General features: G+C 46.5%; 1 protein-coding gene and 1 long non-coding RNA gene across 3 annotated transcripts in view; one reads left to right on the top strand and one right to left on the bottom strand.

Moving 5' to 3' along the window:
- The window catches only part of gpr45 (G protein-coupled receptor 45), a 129,387-nt gene that overhangs the window by 55,797 nt on the left and 54,108 nt on the right, over nucleotides 1-19,482 (bottom strand). The gene's annotated exons all lie outside the window — the stretch shown is intronic.
- Nucleotides 1-19,482, top strand: part of LOC140391786 (uncharacterized) — a 147,905-nt gene that overhangs the window by 122,131 nt on the left and 6,292 nt on the right. Inside the window, exon 3 of the long non-coding RNA XR_011935184.1 lies at nucleotides 17,418-17,558. This is a non-coding gene — a long non-coding RNA (uncharacterized lncRNA). The remainder of the gene's footprint in view (nucleotides 1-17,417; nucleotides 17,559-19,482) is intronic.

Here is a 19,482-nt window from a genome sequence, read left to right as displayed (position 1 = left end):
TGGTACTATGAAGTGTTGGGTACTCTGCTACACAGACGGACCAACACAGTTGCGAATGGTACAACGCAGTTTTATTTCAAACATCTATTTACACTGGTAAACTGTTTACTGAGGTTCGATCATGACCCTTGATTCTGTGGACCTATTCCTAATTCTATCGTGTAGTGGCACTCAGCACATGGTGGATGTCTGAGTGGCTTGTAATGAGCTCTGTGCCCTGAGCCGTCTCCTGCTCCAGTGCCCAGGAAGTGTTGTGTTCCCTGTTTTGTACTGTGTCTGCTCTTGCCTGTGATTGGCTGCCGTGTTGTGTGTGTTGATTGGTCCGTTGATCTGTCCATTAGTATGTATGTATGTATGTGCTATGATGTTTACCTGAATATCATGACTGGAAGGATAAAGTGCAGTCAGGTCCTGAACTGTAGTGAAGGTAAAACGTACACCATTAATAAAGACATTTTGGTATCTTTTAAAAAACGCTCCAATATTAACATCCCTGGAAATGTCCTGTATTGGAGTATTGTTGGAGTATTGGCGGACAGGCTCTAGAGAGTCAGGAGGTGTGATAGTCCCTGCAGAATCCCCAGCTTCTGACCTCTCTTGGAGCCACAGTACTTATATGGCTGGTCTAGTTCAGTTTCTGGTCAATGGTAACACCCAGGATGTTGATAGTTGGGAACATGATGTGGAGATGCCGGTGCTGGACTGGGGTGGGCACAGTAAGAAGTCTCACAACACCAGGTTAAAGTCCAACAGGTTTGTTTCGAATCACTAGCTTTCGGAGCGCAGCTCCTTCATCAGGTGATAGTGGGGGAACTAAGTGATGGTAATGCCATTGAATGTTGTTCAAGATGGTCAGAACCTGCTAGAATGTAACTCATCATTGGTCAGCCCTAGCCTGAGCATTATGCTTGTACCTATGTTACAGCATTTGAGGAGTTGTACATGGTTCTGAATAGCGAACATGCCCACTTCTGACCTTATGATAGTGGGAAGGTCATTGATGATGCAACTGAAGATGGTTGGGCCTAGAACACTATCCTGAGGAACTCCTGCAGTGATATGCTGGGACTAAGATGATTGGCCTTCAACAACCACAACTATGTTCCTTTGTGCCAGATATGACTCCAATCAATGGAGAGTTTTCCCCCACTCACTGTGACTTCAAGTTGACTAGGGCTCCTTGATGTTACACTCGATCAAATGCTGCCTCAATGTCAAGGGCCGTCAATTTCTCTTGCCGATGTTTGGACCAAGGTTATAATGAGATCTGCAGCTAAATTGAAGTCACTACGAGTCAGGTTTGGAGAAGTGCAGGTTGGAACACCCCATTGGTTGAAGTCATACACAAGAACTCAAGAATTATGAGCAGGAGTTTCGGCCTCTTGAGCCTGCTTCATCATTCAATAAGATCATGGATGATCGGATTGTGACCAGAACTCAATTTTCCCATCTGCCCTCCCATAACCCTCAACTCCCTTGTCCATCAAAAATCTATCCAACCAGGCCTGCTATATTACCAATAACCCAGCTATTGCTCGATAGTGGCAGCACAGTGGCAAGGACTGCTGCTTCACAGCTACAGGAACCCGGGTTTGATTCTGACCTTGAGTAACTGTCTGTGTGGAGTTTGCACATTCTCCCCGTGTCTGTGTGGGTTTCCTCCAGGTGCTCCGGTTTCGCCCCACAAACCAAAGATGTGCAGGTTAGGTAGATTGACCATGATAAATTACCCCTTTTTGCCCAAGTGTTAGGTGGGGTTACAGGGCTAGGGTGGGGGACTGGGTCTAGGTAGGGCTGTTCTTTCAGCAGGTCGGTGCAGACTTGATGGGCTGAATGGCCTCCTTCTGCATTGTAGTGATTCTATGATTACTCACTGGGGAAGAGAATTCCACGGACTGACAACCCTCCACGGACTGACAACCCTCTGAGTGAATCTTTTTCCTCATCTCAGTCATAAATGGGAGCCCCTAATTTTTAAACTGTGTTCCCTAGCTCTGGACTCCCTCTCAAAGGAAAATAACCTCCTAGCATCCACCCAAGGTCCCCTCAATGACTCAACATTGTCTCATAACCCCTTCATCCCAGGAATCAGTCAAGCAAAACTTCTCTGAACTTCTCCTATTGCAATTGTATCCTCTTTTAAGTGAGGAGACCCAAACTGTACACAGTACTCCGGATGCAGTCTAACTAAGTCCCTTTATATTACATTCACTTCCCCTAACCCTCCGCAAATCCAACCTTTAAAAATGTCTGCTTACAGGTCGGAATTTCCATTGGGGTGGGGTTGGGGGGGGGGGGGGGAACGACACCTCTCCCAATATTGATCCCATCCCTCCACCTTTCATACCTCCCAGGCCACCAAAACCTGTTTAACCAGGTTCTAACAGCCGCGCACCTTCCCCCCCACCACACCTTCGCTTGCTCGTGTGGAAGCACCTGCCCAGGACCCCTCCTCTCAATCCTCTCCCCCATAACCCAGTCCCTGAAAACAAAGACAAACAAACAAAACCAGTGCAATAACCACGGTCCAGAAATCTGCCATAAACCAACCACAAATAATTGTAACCGACTGTAGCCTTCAACAAACGTAAACTATCCTTTCCCATTCAACCAACCCGAAAACCTAACTATTCCCGCCACAAGTAAAAAAAAATAACAACCCAAAACGAGAAATAAAAGCTGAGCACAGCCCCCCTCCCCTCAGTCCAAGTCCAAATCTCAGTCCCATCCCTCATTTCAGTCCCAGTCCTTCGGCCTTCACAAACACCTCTGCTGCCCCCGCTGTCTCGACGTACAAGTCTCTCGAGTTGTAGGTCACCCTCAGCTTTGCCGGGTAGACAATGCCAAACCTCACGCCGTTGCTATACAGTGCCGCCTTTACCCTTCCGAAGGCCGCCCGCCTTCTCACCAGCTCCACCATCAATTCCCATTATATGCGAATACCAACGCCTTCCCACGTCACTTCACGCCTTTTCTTCGCCCAACTCAGGACCTTCTCCTTGACATGAAACTTATGAAAGCAAATTATAACTGCCCTTGGCGGCTTGGGTCTTGGGCCTGAGCAACTGATGAGCCCTATCCAACTTGTATTGGGAGGGTTCTTCCCTCGCTCCCAACAGATCTGCCAACACCTTTGAGAAGTACTAACTCGGCCTTGGGCCCTCCACCCCCTCAGGCAAGCCCACAATTCATGAGCTTTGCTGCCTCAACCTGTTCTCCAGATCCTCCACCTTGGCTCGGAGTCCTTTGCTGGCCTCCACCACCCTCCGCAACTCCTCAACCATCGATGTGAACTGGTTACAGTGCTGTAACAACGTCTCCTCCACCCCTTTCATCTTCTCTCCTTGCTTCCGTACCTCAGCCGATGTCTTTGACACCACCGCCTTCACTGGGGCAATCGTCTCCTCCACCACTCCTTCATCGCAGCCATCATCTCCTTTCGCAGCACCTCCATGTGCTTCGTGAACTGCCTCTCAAATTCTCCGGCCATCACCTCGATCAGAGTTTCCACTGTGAGGGGCACGGCCCCATCCAGCGATCCAGCCTCCACCATCTTTCCTGCTGCCGGGTTGACTCATTCACTCGATGGTGCACATTCACTCTCCCTCATCTTCCCAGAGGCTTTTTTCTGGGCCTTAGACATTCCGCACCTTCCTTCTGCCTTCCTGCACAAGCTTGTTCACCACCTGAACCGGGCATTAAACTCCTAAAACCAGAGCCTCGCGCAAGGGCTACCCAACGTGCGACTTCCACCTACATACCACCACCGGAAGTCTGGGGTTTCCAGGCTTGAACCCATCAGCGTTATCTTGGCTGTTTGATTGCCACTCCCATTTATGCAAAAGAACAGAGCTATGCTATTGATATGCAACTAACCTCCCATTGACAGACAAAGAGGGCATTATACCCTGTTGTGGGCTAATATCTGGTCAACAGGAGTGTCCCAAAGAACAATGGACATGGAGCATGCTGTATATTCCCACTATCTTGTGCATTCCCACTAATGAGTTTAAATCTGACTGGGACAATGCAACTTGGACAGGTGTGGGCGTATCCCTCTGACTCTGTGCTGGCATGGGTTTTTTCCCCTCAGTCTGTTTAACCCCTAAATTGTCTGCTATATTGGGGTCTTATTTCTGGACCCAATTTCCTAATATCTCCCTCATGTGACAACACACACACTGTGCCCATCCGTGCCAATCCATGGCCCCTACCCCACTCCCAAGAGCCCCTCTTCATTCTTTTCGGTTTTCCAAAATCTATTCAATATTCTGATCAACCCAAATCTTTGTTGTATAGTATACTTTTTAGTTCAATTTGATGTTATACTTATCTTCCTTGGTTGTCCATGAATGCTGCACCCTTCCCCTAGAATCTTTCTTTCACAATGGAATATATCTTTGCTGAGAGTTATGAACATCTCCTTAAACCTCTGCCACTACCTTTTAACCTATTTTCCGAGTTCACTGTAACCATCTCTGTCCCCATAACCTTGCAATTGTTTTTCATAGAATTTAGGGTGCAGAAGGAGGCCATTCGGCCCATCGAGTCTGCACCGGCCCTTGGAAAGAGCAACCCACCCAAAACCCACATCTCCACCCAACCCCCATAACCCAGTAACCCCAGCCCACCTTTTTTTGATACTAAGGACTATTTAGCATGGCCAATCCACCTAACCTGCACATCTTTGGACTGTGGGAGGAAACCGGAGCATCCAGAGGAAACCCACACAGACACGAGGAGAAAGTGCAGACTCCACACAGACAGTGACCCAAGCCGGAATTTGAACCTGGGACCCTGGAGCTGTGAAGCAACTGTGATAACCACTATGCTACCGTGCTGCCCTTTATTTGAATACAAGGCACCGGTCATAAACCTATACATCATACACAACCGGAATGTGAAATTCAACCATGTTATGATCACTGTAGCCTAGATGTTCCTTTACTATGAGGCCATTAATTACTCCTATCTTATTACATCTTACGAGTGCAAACTCCACACAGATAGTCACCCGAAGTCGGAATTGAATCTGGGTCCATGGTGCTGGGAGGAAACAGTGTGCCACCATGCTGCCCATAAGATTCCACCGACCCACTATATAGTTAAAAATCCTCTCTGCCGCCCTAGTTAAGCAACTTTGCAGAACACTAGTCACAACACAGTTTAGATGAAGGCCGTCCCAATGATACAGCTCCCATTTTCCCAGAACTGGCTCTACTGCCCCATGAATTGAATCCTACATCTCCCCCGCCAATCTTAGTCTTACTTATCTCATAACAATTTGCTCATAACTCAGATAGTAATCCTAATCCGGAGATTATTACTTTGTGATTCTGCTTTTTACATTTTTCATTAAGGTCCCCAAGCAAAACCTTGTTCCCACTCCTATTAATGTCATTCATACCTACGTGGACTGCGGAAACAGGATCTTCCCTCTGAAAATTCCTTCCCAGTCCTGAGGAGATGTCCTGAACCCTGGCATTGGGCAGGTAACACAGCCTTCTGGACTCACTTTTTATCTGCATGACTTGCAGTCACACCGTCTTATCCCTGATCCTGGACAAAATCAGAAGACTCTTGCCTAATGGGTTGACTTGTTCTGGAACAAAACATGCAGGTAAATTTCCCCCTCCGTGATGCATGACAAGTGTCTGAAGCTCAGCCTCCAACTCATTAACTCCTAGTCAAAGTTCCTCAAGCTGTAGACATGGTTGCTGTCAATCACACTGGCATCCAGCAGCTCCCACTGCAAGTAACTCTCCTGACTCCCAAAGCCTGTCTACAAACTACATGGCAGAAGTCATGAGTGTGATGGAATACCCTCCACTTGCCTGGTTAAGTGAAGCTCCAACAACACTCTTGACACCATCCAGGACAAAGCAGCCTGCTTGATTGGCTCCCCATCCATAAACATTCACTCCTTCCACCACAAACCATCCTATTCCCAAGCCACACACCACCCTGACTTGGAAATATATTGATGTGGAGATGCTGGCGTTGGACTGGGGTGAGAAATATATTCTCGTACTGGAAATATATCGTCATTCGTTCACTGTCGCTGGGTCAAAACCCTAGAACTCCCTAACAGCACTGTGGGTGTACCTACACCACATGGACTTCTGAAGGCAGCTCCCCACCATCTTCTCAATTAGGGATGGGCAATGGAGGCTGGCATAGTCAGCGACACCCACATCTCATGAATGAATTTTTTAAAAAATAGACTGCAGCTGCAATATATCACTTACCCCTGTGTTTAAATTGACTAACTGACTGATTTCTTAATTCAATTTTAATTAATGCCTCCTGTCCTGCTTGTGCTTATAATATCATTCAATTATTCATGCTTACACTGATTAAAATTCCCTAGTTTACTGCAGAGAAAATAGTCATCTACCAATCACTTATAGTATTTCCAGTTATGTCACACGGTGATTTGCTTTAGAATGCTCTGGACCACCTCCTACTGGTGGATCTTCTGTACCCACCAAAGTCAACGTTGATTTGAATGCATCACTGCATCCATTGCATGAAAACCGGCCCCAAGTCCCAGTGACAGACTCACCCCCTAGCTCTCCAAGCTCTCGCCGCTGTCTCTAGGTTTGCCTCTATTTCTGGTACGCAACCTATGTCTTACTGGAGGCTGAAAAAAGGAGCACCTCTTTCCCTCTCTGCACCAGAAATCCCATGTGAACCAAATTCCCGACTTTGCACTTGATCCAAGTCACACTCAGGCATAGTCCCTTCTCTGGGCATTCTCTTACTTTGTGTGCTTTACACACAGGTCTGCTTTCATAGAGCACTGATAAATCATTCCCAAGTTTCAGTGCTAGCTTAGCTTTCTGCTACAATAATAAGCACCTATTCAAGGCTACCACTTTCAGCTGATTGACAGATAATTCTCATTGCCAGGCAGTTCCTATTTTGCCAGACAAGTACGATGGGGCCCCTTTTGACAACAGCTCAATTTTAAATTTCTTACCCTGGTTTTCAAATTCCTCTATGGTCTCCCCACCCCCCACCCCTCCACAACTCCTTAAGCTCCACAGCCCTCCCAGATTTCTGTGCGCTTCAGTTCCGGCCTATTGCAAATCCCCTATTTTAAATTGCTGTACCAGTGCTTTCAGCTACCTACGCCCCAAGTTCTGGAATTCCCTCCTAAAACCTCACTATCACCGTAACTCGATCTCCTTTGAGACATGCCTTAAATGTTAATCCTTTGACCAAGTTTCTGGCCACTTGCCCAAATACTTTCTTAGGTGGCCAAGGGTCAAATTTTATACATTATGATTCTGAGAAGAAGAGCCTTGGAGTGTTTTAAGGCACTTTCTAAATGTACCTTGTTGTTATGTCACCAATTCTGCGTTGAAGTTCTGCAGCTCAAACAAACCAATCCTCCCAATGATGTGAATACCGACAGTCAGTTAAAATAGTTGTGAAACTAATTCTAATATTATTGCACTTTTGAAGGAAGTGTACTGATGATAACTTTAAGGGGTAGATTTTCAATGGGCCGCCCAGGCATAAAGCTGGTGCTATGCATTGATTGCCGGTTATGTTAACCAGACAAAGTGATCTAACTGTGGCATAAACAATGTTTTAAATAGGTTTAGAGCTGCTTTGTAATTTAGCCCCTATCCTCACATCGCAAAAATCAGCTTTAAAAGAACAATTCCACTTTTTCAGCTTGTTTCCTACTTCAAAAGATTGGTATATCTGAACTCCCAAATCTCTCTGCTTGCTTGCTCCTTTTAAAAGTTTTATCATTTGATATTTCATCTCATTCTTCCTCTCAAAATATATTGCCTCGTTTCTCTGCATATTATTTTATTTGACATCGGTCTAATCTATTAACCCTTCTATAACCTCCTGATGTTATGGCAGTTTTCTTCATATTAACTATGATTGGTATTTTGTGTCTTTGGCAAATTTGATAGAAAGAAACCCAACTGTGACACTGTCTCAACAGGAAGAGGATGAATGGTGACTGTAGTATTTAAACCTCTGAGCATATAGCTAGATTGATTCATGGGTACTCACAGTAAATCTTAGGACACTACAAGGGCACCACTGCCTGAGATAGATACAACTACGGAGGTGGACAGCAATGTTTATGTTCAATAAAATACCACTATTGCATTCAAGAAAGGAACTTGAATTTAAGGATCATCTTATCTCATCCCAAGGATGTCTCAAAGTACTTTAGAAGCAATAGATTACTTTCTGAAGTGCAATTTCAGTTGTGAGAAAATCAATTTTTCTATAGCAAGATCCCACATACATCAAATTACTAAACAATTAGATAACACTGGTGGTGTTAGTAGAAGAAGTAACATTGGCCAGGATACCGAGAAGATTTCCTGCTCTTCTTTGAATAGTGACATTTGATCTTCAATATCCAGCTGAGCAGGAAGATATTTAACATTTCATCCAAAAGACTGATCTAAATTGTCAATCTATCTTTTTTTTTTACTTCAATCTCCCGGCACAACCACCAGACAAAGAGGCAATATGGCTACTAACTGAGCCAAGCTCACAATTAAAAACTGATTCTTTCCACATTGGATATTTGAAAACATTCGCTGCACTGCCATGTAACACATCACATAATATCAAAAGGTCATTGTCAATGAAGAAGGTAGTTTTAGGATAAGGATGTTGCAAAACAATATTAACGCAATACTTAATGGTGCAAATATTGGAACTAAAAGGTGCAAATACTAGTAAAGGATATATGAAGTATATCAACAATTGTTTCTCGTGTTTGTAACAGGGCTATGTGAATAAAGTAACCGCACTGTAGATTTGAGTACTAATACATGAATAAAATTAAATGCTGATTTTGTTTAGCTTCCATTCTACCTAGACTTGTATCACTGCTCGCAAGAAAACAGCTTACACTGCAATGGTCCCCTTCTATTGGACGATCATTGCAGCTGGAGTGGCCCTTCCATGGGGTATGGAGCCCCTGGAAGGGAAGGAAGGGAAGGAAGGGATCCCCCCCCCCTTCAAGGACGATAAGGAACACATCCACATCAGCCTTTCCCCATCTAGATCTGAAGGAAGTACGTCCCACATTGGCACAGCTCCAACAGGAATCTAAGTGAAATATATGGGATTTGAGATGCAATATTTCCAGTCAGTGATGCTGCTCATTGACTTTCGATCCACAGAACCATAGTGCAATGCCAAATACAATTTTGTCGTAATGCATTATTATGCAAGGGTGTTGTGTGTTTTCTCTTTACTATGCTCTTTACTCTGGCTCTGTTCCAATTAGGGCAATCAGTGAACTTGCCTTCTTTCTATATTGTCTATGTCTGAATGCTTAGAGTCGCCAAGTATCGAATGATACCACCACAAGTTTCAACCGGCTATCGATCAAAGAGCCAAACACCAGTTAGTTAGTTCAAGGTCAAGGATACTGTATTTACACACAATTAGTCATGCAACATAAACACCACTAGCTAACTACACCTATCAGCTAAGACAACCTGTACTTACTTTCGGGCACCCGGTTTACGTCAGGAAACAGTGGCCGCTGTTCAGGATCTCTTGGGTTCGAAGTGGTAACTGCTGCTCAGCTGGGCTCATCCTTCTGGTAGTGGGCGTTGAACTCAAACTTGCTTCTGGTGTTGCTGCAGTTGGTAATGGCCATAACCGGGGTACCAAGGCCAAAAGAGAGCGAGCATATGGCGAACTCTTCCTTTATACTCAGAGGACTTTCGCGCTCTTTTGGGCGGTCCTTCGATTTGGGCCTTACTAATTGGGTGATCCCTGATCACTCCGTTCGCTTCCTTAGCCAATAAGTGGGCGGGGATCTGGATGACTGGGCTTGTCTCAAGCGGTCATTGACCCCGTTGTTTGCGTTTTTCTTGGACAGTGAGTGGCGCCAAAATGTCTGGGACTGTCCCGGTAGCTGGAGTACCAGTCCTTTGTGTTGGGGGAGATGGGCCATCACCTGCTAATCAGCCTGATTAACATGTTAATGGGATGGAGTTTCGATACCGTCTGGACTTTGCTGACGAATATGCATTTCAGGCTCAGAACCTGCCTGACTCTTGACTTGTCCATTTTACCCATCAGTCTTTGCGAGTTGCTCTGTGCTTAGTTAGAAGTGGCCATGTCAGATGGCTACAAGGGATAATAATTCCATTGTAATTCTGCATATAATGGTTCAATCACTGGAGAAATGCCACAATGTCTACTCGCCACTTTCCAGCCTTGAAGAACCCATTAATTAGTATTCTCTGATGACACAAGTCATTTTGCATCGCTAACCAATGACAATGGAAGACAAAGAATGGAAGCGCTAGCATGAGCTAGAAAACAATCTGCAATACAAAAATACTGAATAATACGGTCACTAATTTTGCACTTAAGATGAGTAATAAACTGTCCAGTCTTTGCTCTTGTGAGTTACGGTATTATCTGAATGCCTCCACCGAATTACTTTCTAGCCATCTATTTTCACCCCTCTAGTATTCTCAGGTAATAATAGTTGTATGTCATAATGCAAAGGCTCCATGATTCAAGTCCATTTCCTCTAACAGTCTGTCATTTATAGATTATTCTATAATTTATTTGCCTACCACATATACTTGGATCAAGACACAAAATGCAAGTCTCAGAGTTGTAAATGGGATGAGGCTTTATCGTATCTTTGCAACATTATGGTGAATGTTGCTGTAAGAGTAATTTTACAAATAAGCCCTGCCAGCACAGAGCTTTACATGTGTTAGGGATTTGGGAACAAAGTTCAGCACCTCATGTGAGGTTTCAATTATCCTATTCCCCTCTATGTCGTCTTTAGTCTCTCAATTAGTTCTTTAATGCCCAATTTCGGAATCATATCTTTCTGAATTTCATTCTTTTACTCAGTTGGATGTGATTCCTACCTTTCTGGCTCCCTGGTATCTTATATGATACACTCCATTAAATGGCACTCCAATTAATGGCACTGGGGAAGTAACAATACACTGGACAGCTAGCACAGAGTTTTGGGCACCAACAGTGTATTTATTCCTATTTTGATCAGCAAGAGAGTCAAGGGTTATGGAGGTCAGACAGGGCGGGTAGCATTGAGATCACACCAGATCTGCCATGATCTTATCAAATGGTGGAGCAGAATCAAAGAGCCAAATGGCTCCCTCCTGCTTAAAGGTCCAATGTTCCTATCAGGAACTGAGATATGGAGGTCAGCAAGAATGGCTGAATGATGGAACATCCTGTGTGGCAGGCTGACTTTTTGCCCAATTTGCCAAATGCGTTACCATACATGACGTTTAAACTAGAGGCCCAAATTTGTAAAAATGTATCTTTATAGTTCACTCTGGAGTGACACACTCACCTACACATGGCCCAGCCCTTACTTCCCATCTTCTCAGGATTCTCAAGCTCAGGAAGGCACATGGCAGGGAACCCTATGCCTTCACACTGCCACAGGACATTGTGAAAAGTGGGAATGTCAAGTTAGGTAATTAATTGGCCTATTACCAGCCATTGTACACCTCCACTAGCATTTTGAGACAGTCAGATGTGTTGAGGATCTCAGTGACTTGCCAGTTGTGTGTGTGTGTGTGGGGGGGGGGGGGGGGGGGGGGGGGGGGGGAGATCCCTTCCTTCCCAGGGGCTCCATACCCCATGGAAGGGCCACTCCAGCTGCAATGACCGTCCCTCAGCTCTGAGGCTGCAGCTAAGTGTTCACCCCTTTGATTGTTGGAGCCTGTCAGCACAGTAAAAGATACTCTCTCCGTCCCTCTGAGAATGCCTCAACTTGAAAGCGCCGTCTCATTCTCCCTGCAACCTCAGCAATAGCCTCCTTGATCAGTGCCCTGGCTGCCGAACTACTGGCCCTCTGATTGGGTGTCGGACTGTAGCCTTAATGAAGCGGCCGTCCTGGAGGCGGCTTTTTAATTGACCACCATCAGGTATCAAGCCAGGTATGTCAGTGATATTCTTGTCTTGGTCTACTATTCTCTGAATACATTGACAGGGTTTTCAGGATGCACTTTAAAATCAAATGTCTTGCTCTCCATAAAATTAGCTCGTCTTCCCAGGTGCTAACACACAGAATTTAGATCTAGGCCCAATTAGGTTTCATCATATATCAAAAATACCAGAATTTAAACTCGACTAGGATTAATACACTAAATCTGGCATTGAAGCGAAGTTCAAAGATCCGTTCACGTCCAATATACAGCGAGTACCAGAAGTGGAATGTGCAGCCATCCCACCATCTGTATTCTGGAAGAAAATCGTTGCTTGCTGTAATGCGTGAGCAACTTTGCTGGGACCTTTGAATAAATATAACAAGTGATACAATATCAAAGAAGAGCACGGGAAACTACAACGACCATAACGAACACAGCAGGGCAACAGAGAGTAAGAAAGTACAGGAGGAAGGAACGACAGACGGCCGAGGCAAACACACAACAGCGAAAACCGACCGGGAGAAGAAAGTCGGGCGCCCCGCCCACCCAGTTTTGTTTTGCTTGTGCTGTATGTATTTTCTTTTTTTTTAAACATAAGAAAGCCGGGGGGGGGGGGGGGAGAGATCCCCCCTCCCCAAAGACATGTCTAATGTAATTGTCTCTCTGTTGCTTCCATGTATGTACACTTCCTCAGTTTTCAATTTCTCACCCCTTGTTTTTTTTTTATTTATGTGGTTTTTTTTATTTATGTGGTGTTTTTGTTATATCTCTTTGTGTACAACTGTGAATATACCATGTACAAAAAATCCAATAAAAAGTATTTTTTTTAAAAAGTAATACAACATCACAGAATCTTGTTGTGTTATGCTGCTTCGGATAACACAGGCTGCTACTTGATGCAGTCTTAACTAAAGGATGCTCCAGACTCTGAAATGAGTTCAACGTGTTTATTGAACTATTCACACAGTTCTCAAATGAGTTCGACTCGCTGCTAATCTAACTGTAGTAACTCAGTCTAATTTCACCAGCTTGCTCGAAGCCACGTGCTGTGGTGTGATGCTGCTCATCAACCTGTTTAACTCTCTAAATGTCTGTCTGTGGAAAGAGGCAGGGTGTGAGTGCCTCATCGCTTTTATAGTGTTTATGCCATGTCCCCTTGTGGTGATGCCACCTCTCGAGTGTCCTGACTGCCCATTGGTTGTGTCCTATTCGGAGTGTTCATTGGTTGCATGTTTGTATATCATGACATCTCCCCCCCTATTTTTTTTCTTTTATGTGTATATACATGTGAATGTGTCTGTCTAATGTGACGGACTGAGGAATACAGAACAGAACAAACAAAACAAATGCGCTCTGAGCTTGCGTCTGAGCCTCGTCAACCGTCGGAGAGGTGGTGGAGGGGATGTGTCTGTCTAATGTAACTGACTGAGGAATACAGAACAGAACAAAAAAAACAAATGCTCATAAGTCCAGTCTCTGAGGCTTGCGTCTGAGCCTCGTCGGCCGCCGGAGAGGGGATGACGGTGTCTTGACAGGCAAGTGGGAGGCACGACTGGTGGCCTCGAGGTGTCTAGAGGTGGCAATTCGAAATGAAGGGGAAAGTGGTTGTGGGCAAGCAACTTTTTGCAGTGCCCTTCGATTCCTTCGCACAATGGAGCCATCAGCCATACGTATGACATAGGATCTGGGTAGGATCACGCATTACAGCAAGCAACGATTTTCTTCCAGAATACAGATGGTGGGATGGCTGCACATTCCACTTCTGGTACTCGCTGTATATTGGAAGTGAACGGATCTTTGAACTTCGCTTCAATGCCAGATTTAGTGTATTAATCCTAGTCGAGTTTAAATTCTGGTATTTTTGATATATGATGAAACCTAATTGGGCCTAGATCTGGAACATAGGATCGTTGTAGCCTATCGAACAACGACAGCCGGAGCAGACCACCCACCATCCGGTATCTTGATCATGACCGCGTCTGCCGGGGATAGCACGTCCAGATCGATGGCATGTGCGTCATAGCCCTGCTTCTGGCTGTTGCAAAGCTGCTGCATCTTCTGCAGCACCGGGAGGTGATCAAGGTTGGGCAGGTATATGGCTGGAAGAGTCGTCTGCAGGTCCCTGTTCATCAGCAGTTGAGCTGGCGACATGCCAGCGGACAAGGGAGTTGCCCGGTACGCAAGTAGTGCAAGGTGTACGTCGGAAGTGGAGTCCGAGGCCTTGCGGATGAACTGATTAACGATGTGCACCCCTTTTTCGACTTTGCCATTGGACTGCGGATAGTGCGGACTGGAGGTGACATGCCTGAAATTGTAGCTCTTGGCAAACGTGGACCATTCTCGACTGTGGAAGCACGGGCCATTGTCGCTCATGACTGTGTTTGGGATGCCATGCCGTGAGAATGTCTCTTTACACGCTTTTACGACGGCCGTGAGGTGAGGTCTGGCAGCTTCAGCACCTCAGGATAATTTGAAAAGTAATCGATGATTAAGATATAGTCGCGACCATTCGCGTGGAATAGGTCAATGCCAACCTTGGACCACGGAGAGGTCTCTAGGTCATGTGGTTGAAACGTCTCCTTGCTCTGTGCTAGTGGGAACCTCTGACAGGTTCCGCAGTTCAGGACCATGTCCGTGATGTCCTGGTTGATGCCGGAGCAGTGGACAGCTTGCCGGGCCCTGCGTCTGCACTTTTCTACGCCCAGGGGTCCCTCATGAATCTGCCACAGCACCATGCTCTGGCGACATAGCGGGATGACTATCCTGTCCAGCTAGAGCAGGATGCCGATCAGCGTCAGGTCGTCCTTGACGTTGCAGAATTGAGGGCATTGCCCTTGCTGCCAGCCATTGCTGAGGTTGTGGATGGCTCGCTGCAACAGGGGGTCTTTGGCCATCTCTTTTCGGATGAGAACGATCTTCTCATCTGTTGCTAGGAGAGTGCTTGCACACAGATGTACCTGCAATTCAATGTGCTGGATGATCTCAAGTGGTTCACTGGGTGAGTTGACGGAGCGGGACAATGCATCGGCGATGATGAGCTCCTTGCCAGGCGTGTACGTCAAATTGAAATCATACCTCCGGAGTTTGAGCAGAATTCTCTGCAAACGAGGCGTCTTGTCATTCAGGTCCTTTTGGATGATGTGGACCAGAGGCCTATGATCCATCTCAACAGTAAATGTTGGCAAGCCATAGACATAATCATGAAATTTGAGGATGCCGGTGAGACCTAAACACGCCTTCTCAATCTGCGCATATCTGGTCTCAGTGGGTGTCATTGCCCGTAACGCGTATGCTACTGGTACCCAGGATGACGTGTCATCTCTTTGAAGCAACACCGCCCCAATGCCATCCTGACTCGCATCTGTGGATATCTAGGTCTCTCGGTCTGGGTCAAAGAATGCAAGGACGGGTGCAGTGGTGAGCTTGGCTTTCAGCTCCAGCCACTCTGTTCGGTGCTCCGCCTTCCACTCAAAGATGGTTGATTTTTTTCACCAGGTTGCGTAGGGCCGTGGTGTGTGTGGCCAAATTCAGGATGAACTTGCCAGGAAATTGGCCTTTCCCAGGAAGCGCAGTACTGCCTTCTTGTCCTCGGGGACTTTCATTGCCTCGATGGCTTTAATTTTGTCTGTGTCCGAGCGCACACTGTGTTGCGAAATCTGATCGCCCAGGAACTTCAGCGTGGATATCCCAAAACAGCACTTGGACCTGTTTAGCTTGAGGCCATGTTCATGTATGCGTCAGAATACTTTCTTGAGTCGCGACACATGTTCCTTTGGGGTTGTGGACCAGACTATGAAATCGTCAACGTAGACACAAATCCCTTCTATTCCCTCCATCATCTGTATCATGATGCGTTGGAAAATCTCTGATACCGAGATGATGCCAAATGGCATTCGGTTGTAGCAGAATCTGCCAAAAGGCGTGTGGAAGGTGCAGAACCTTCTGCTGGATTCCTCAAGTTAGATTTGCCAAAATCCTTGGGATGTGTCTAATTTTGTGAAGAAGCGCGCGTGTGCCATCTCACTCGTGATTTCTTCCCTCTTCGGGATGGGGTAATGTTCCCGCATAATGTTTTTGTTTAGATCCTTGGGGTCAATGCAGATGCGTAGGTCCCCCGAAGGCTTCTTTACGCACAGCATCGAGCTGACCCAGTCGGTTGGTTCAGTGACCTTGGAGATGATGCCTTTTTGTTGTAGACTCGTGAGCTCTGCCTTCAGGCGCTCTCTCAGTGGAGCAGGGACACGTCGCGGTGCGTGGACCACTGGCTTGGCATCAGGCCGCAGTAGAATCTTGTACTCGTACGACAGCATGCCCAATCCCGCTAAATACATCTGGGTACTGGGTTAGGATGTCGTCGATGCTGGCCTGAAGATCCGAATGGGACGGCGTCGTGGTGTAGACCCTTTGAATAAGGTTCAGTTGCTTGCAGGCGTGTGCACCTAACAGGGACGCCCTGTCTGGTTTAACAATCTCGAAGCGTAAGCTTGCTTGTGTGTGTCGGCTGGACACCTGCAGATGGCAGGTGCCTTGATTGCGTTTCCATTGTAGTCCAGGAGTTTGCAGGCAGCTGGTAGGATTGGGGGGGGTTCTTGATTCTCTTGAAGTCCACCTGCGAAATCAGGTTGGCGGAAGCACCTGTGTCCAGTTTGAACTGGATGGGGCAGTGTTTGACCTTCATCACTGCATGCCATTCGTCCTCGGAATCCACGGCCAGGATTGATTGGACTCGCGATGTGTCCGGTGAGGCGTATACGCACTTCATAATAATGCCCACTCGGTAAGTATTGTCCAGGTATTCATCATCTTCATCCGTTGCACTGCCTGGATCAGAGTCATGCATTCGGTGTTGCACACTTCTGATGCGCTGCTGTCGGAATTGGGAGCCCTGGCTCCTGACAGGTGGTGCAGATCTGCACAGGGCTGCATAGTGGTTTGGTTTCTAACAGTTTAAACAGCGTTTGCCTCTTGCAGGGCAGTTTTTTAAAAAATGGGCGGTACCGCAGTTCGCACACGTCAGGACATCTGACGCTCAGTGCGTCGTTGTGCATGCACGGTGCGGTTCTCTGACGTCTGCACCTGCGCAGTGTGGTTTTCGGCCGCTTCATGTTCCCGATCTCATTGCGCATACGTCAGGCTTCGGGAAGAATGGCTGCTTTCGTCAATGTAGAGGCACTGCAACCGGGAGATGGCCTGAACACTCTCCACCTCGTGGGAGGCTTGTTTTTCACTTTCTGCCGTTTTGTACTGTGAATAGCGATTTTTAGAGTGCTCATGCACAGTACACGTTTCAATCGCGACTGGCAGGGTCATGTGCTTGATTTTCAACAATTGCTCTCGCAGAGGATCAGATGGACACCAAAAACAATTTGGTCTCTGATCATGGAGTCAGTGATATCACCAAAGTTGCAGGATTGCGCTAGCAGTCTAAGGTTAGTTAGATAGGAGTTGAAGGATTTGTCTTTACCTTGCATTCTCTGCTTGAAGATGTAGCGCTCGAAGATTTCATTGGTGTCCACCTCGCAGTGTCTGTCGAATTGGTCCAGGATGGTTTGGTACTTCGTTTCGCTCTGCCCTTCGGAAAAGTGAAAGGAGCTGAAGATCTCTATCGCATGGTCATCCGCAATGGTGAGTAGAAGAGCTATCTTCCGAGCATCGGTCGCGCCATTTGAGGTTGAATGCTTCCACGTATAGTTGAAATTTCTGCTTGAATGATTGCCAGTGGTCCTGAGCTGATGAGGAGCCTGAATCTTGTCCATTGTGCCTGTATTCAGTAGCTAGTTGTCACAGATATTGCTGAGTTGAACTAAATAGATTGAACAGTCACTCCTGGTATCATGTTGTGTTATGCTGCTTCGGATAACACAGGCTGCTACTTGATGCAGTCTTAACTAAAGGATGCTCCAGACTCTGAAATGAGTTCAACGTGTTTAATGAACTATTAACACAGTTCTCAAATGAGTTTGACTCTGCTAATCTAACTGTAGTAACTCAGTCAAACTGTACCAGCTTGCTCTAAGCCACGCGCTGGGGTGTGATGCTGCTGATCAACTCTGTCTAACTAGATGTCGGTCTGTGGAAAGAGGCAGGGTGTGAGTGCCTCATCCCTTTAATAGTGTTTATGTCATGCCCCCTTGTGGTGATGCCACCTCCGAGTGTCCTGACTGCCCATTGGTTGTGTCCTATTCGGAGTGTTCATTGGTTGCATGTTTGCATATCATGACAAATCTTTACAGTGCAGAAGGAGGCCATTCAGTCCATTGAGTCTGCAGTGGCTGAAAGAACATTCCACCTTGTCCCACTCCCCCTCCTTATCCCTGTAATTTTGCACATTTTTTATTTACAGATAGCAATCCAATTCCCTTTTGAATACCTCAATCGAACCTGCATCCACTAGCCACTCAGGAAGTTCATTCCAGACTCCAAGCACCTTCTGGGGGAATAGAATTTTCCTCCTGTCACTTTTACTCCCCATGCCATTCATTTTGAATCTGTGCTGTCTATTTCTTAACGCTCTCTTGAGTGGGAACAGTTTTTCACTATTTACCCTCTTCATATGCCTCAAGATCTAGAACACCCCTATCAAGTCTCCTCCAAGCCTTTTTTTCTAAATAAAACAGTCCCAACCATTCCAACCTATCCACATAGCTACAGTTGTTTATCTCTGGATAATCTCCTCTGAACTCTCTCCAATGCCTTCACATCCTTCCTCAAGAATGGTGTCCAGCATTGGATGCAGTACTCCAAATGAGGCCTAACTGGTGTTTCATACAATGTTCAACGTGACCTCCTTACTCTTGTACTCAATGCCCTTTTAATAAAGCCTAAGATACCATATACTTAAAGAGTGCCCTGATCTCCAATTTAAATAAAAGCCTCCCCGCTCGACACAGACTCCAAAACTCAAAGAACATCAGCCCACCACATAAGCGTTACAACACCGCCCACCACATAAGCGTAACAACACCGTCCGCATAAGCCAACCCCACCCCCTGCACACTTCGCACCACAATCCCCAGGGACAAGTGCAACACCACCTCCCCAACAGATAAGGAAAATCTCTACTGCCCCTGCACCCCCCACAGTAAGTGCAACACCGCCCCCCCCACTCCACCGATTAAGGCAACATCCCCCCTCAAGAATAAGGCAAACACCTCACCTCCCATGGATAAGGGTAACATCCCCCCACTCCGTGCACAGCCCGCGGATAAGGGTAACATTCACCCCCGCTGATAAGGGAAACATCTCCCATGGATAAGGGAAACAGACCGTCCTCCAACATGGATTAGGGCAACATCCCACAGACAAGGGTAACACCCCCATATCGTCCATGGATAAGGGCAACACTCCCCCCTTCCCATGGATAAGATCAACACCCCCTCCCACATGAATAAGGTCAACACCCCTCCCACATAAGGGCAACCCCCCCCCCCACCAATCCCCCCCATGGATAAGGGGAAACGCCCCCTCGCACTCCCCCCATGGATAAGGTCAAGAACCTCCACCGTCCGTGGATAATGGCAACACTCCCCCCCCCCCCCCCCTTATCATG

The sequence above is a fragment of the Scyliorhinus torazame genome, chromosome 15, assembly GCF_047496885.1.
Source record: "Scyliorhinus torazame isolate Kashiwa2021f chromosome 15, sScyTor2.1, whole genome shotgun sequence".
NCBI lineage: Eukaryota > Metazoa > Chordata > Chondrichthyes > Carcharhiniformes > Scyliorhinidae > Scyliorhinus > Scyliorhinus torazame.
Note: the sequence above shows the minus strand (reverse complement) of the source record. Positions and strands in the feature narration are given on the sequence as shown.